A 2,500-nucleotide genomic window follows, 5' to 3' on the forward strand; every position below is an offset into this window, starting at 1 on the left:
TATTGCAAATATATAACATTAATAGTATCAAAGTGTATCCCCCCTGAAATAATATAATATAAAAAAAATAAAAATCATTATATTAATTATATAATATGGAAGTATTTTAAATAAAACAATATACGATCATTTATAATATAGAAAATATATAAAAATATATTCTTACGTTGTTGTCCATATATTATGGTAATAACTTTTCTTGTATAAAACAGTTGGGATACGGATAAAAGGAAAGTTAGAGACATTCGCAGCACATAGATTATATTATTTATATATTTTAATATGTTTTAGAATGTATATATATTATCGATATATATCTGACGAAAATAAAAAAAAAATTTTATAAAACTCTAAACGGTGGATCACTTGGCTCATGGGTCGATGAAGAACGCAGCTAACTGTGCGTCATCGTGTGAACTGCAGGACACATGAACATCGACATTTTGAACGCATATTGCAGTCCATGCTACAGAGTATATAAATTTATTAAAAAATTTAATACTGCATGGACTACATATGGTTGAGGGTTGTAAGAATAATTTAATAAAGTTGCTTATAATATAATTTTAAATTATATTATTTATAGCACATGATATATTACTGGTAGGAATACCATAATATTAAAATTCAATTATATATATTTTACTTATATTATAAAATATAATAAAAAAATAAGTATATCCTAGTATTAATAAATTAGTATTAATACATTAAAGAGGAAAACTTATATAAAATTATATTATTTATAATATAAACAATACAGTAACTTATATATATTTAGTTTTCAACTAAAAAGAAAAATTAAAAATATTCTTAAAAACAACCTCAACTCATATGAGACTACCCCCTGAATTTAAGCATATTAGTTAGGGGAGGAAAAGAAACTAACTAGGATTTTCTTAGTAGCGGCGAGCGAAAAGAAACTAGTTCAGCACTAAAGGATTTTGTTTATACAAATATCCGATGTAGTGTATGGAATATCTATATTCTAATATGAGAAATTAACAGTCTAAGTCCTTCTTAAACGAGGCCATTTACCCATAGAGGGTGCTAGGCCCGTATGACGTTAATGATTATTAGAAGATATTTCCAAAGAGTCGTGTTGCTTGATAGTGCAGCACTAAGTGGGTGGTAAACTCCATCTAAAACTAAATATAACCATGAGACCGATAGCAAACAAGTACCGTGAGGGAAAGTTGAAAAGAACTCTGAATAGAGAGTTAAATAGTACGTGAAACTGTTTAGAGGTTAAGCCCGATGAACCTAAACATCCATGAAATATGAAAAATTCAACATTATAAATATTATATAATTATATAATAATGATGGTGTGCAATTTTTTCATATATGGACATTGCAATCTGTTAATAAATATATATTTATCATAAGATATATTTAAAAAGTTTATTTTATATATGAAAATTTATTTTCTATATAATATAATTTAAATATTATCGGATAAATAATTGACAGATAAAAAATCAATATAATGCGTAAATTATATATTATTATAATTTTATAATATTATATTAATTTATATATTAATATAATTATTATATGCATTAATATGATTAGCAATGCTATAGATTTAGGATACCTTCGGGACCCGTCTTGAAACACGGACCAAGGAGTCTAACATGTGTGCAAGTCATTAGAATTTATTTTAAATAAAATCTAAAGGCGTAATTAACTTAACTGTTAATATGGGATTAAATTATATATATAATTTTATATATATAATATCAATCCTGGGGCGTTCTATATAGTTATGTATATAAATAATTTTTAATTATTTTTTATACCTCTAACTAGAACGTACCTTGAGCATATATGCTGTGACCCGAAAGATGGTGAACTATACCTGATCAGGTAGAAGTCAGGGGAAACCCTGATGGAAGACCGAAACAGTTCTGACGTGCAAATCGATTGTCAGAATTGGGTATAGGGGCGAAAGACCTATCGAACTATCTAGTAGCTGGTTCCCACCGAAGTTTCCCTCAGGATAGCTGGTGCATAAAAATATTATATAAAATAATCTTATCTGGTAAAGCGAATGATTAGAGGCCTTAGGGCCGAAACGACCTTAACCTATTCTCAAACTTTAAATGGGTAAGAACCTAAACTTTCTTGAATGAAGTTTTAGGTTATGATATATTGTGCCCAGTGGGCCACTTTTGGTAAGCAGAACTGGCGCTGTGGGATGAACCAAACGTGACGTTACGGTGCCTAAATTAACAACTCATGCAGATACCATGAAAGGCGTTGCTTGCTTAAAACAGCAGGACGGTGGACATGGAAGTCGTAATCCGCTAAGGAGTGTGTAACAACTCACCTGCCGAAGCAACTAGCCCTTAAAATGGATGGCGCTTAAGTTGTATACCTATACGTCACTGTTAATGTAAATGATTTATATTACATTATTAATGTATATAAATTTAGAAACATTAACAAGTAGGTGGGTACAATGGTAGCGTAGAAGCATCTTCCGTAAGGATGTGTG

General features: G+C 29.3%; 2 pseudogenes; both read left to right on the forward strand.

Moving 5' to 3' along the window:
• Positions 1-346: 346 nt before the first annotated feature.
• Positions 347-530, forward strand: LOC129616822 (5.8S ribosomal RNA; annotated as a pseudogene).
• A 290-nt stretch (positions 531-820) lies between these two features.
• The window catches only part of LOC129616814 (large subunit ribosomal RNA), a 4,018-nt pseudogene continuing 2,338 nt past the window's right edge, over positions 821-2,500 (forward strand).

The sequence above is a fragment of the Condylostylus longicornis genome, unplaced genomic scaffold (genome assembly GCF_029603195.1).
Source record: "Condylostylus longicornis isolate FDR11 unplaced genomic scaffold, ASM2960319v2 ptg000294l, whole genome shotgun sequence".
Taxonomy (NCBI): Eukaryota; Metazoa; Arthropoda; class Insecta; order Diptera; family Dolichopodidae; genus Condylostylus; species Condylostylus longicornis.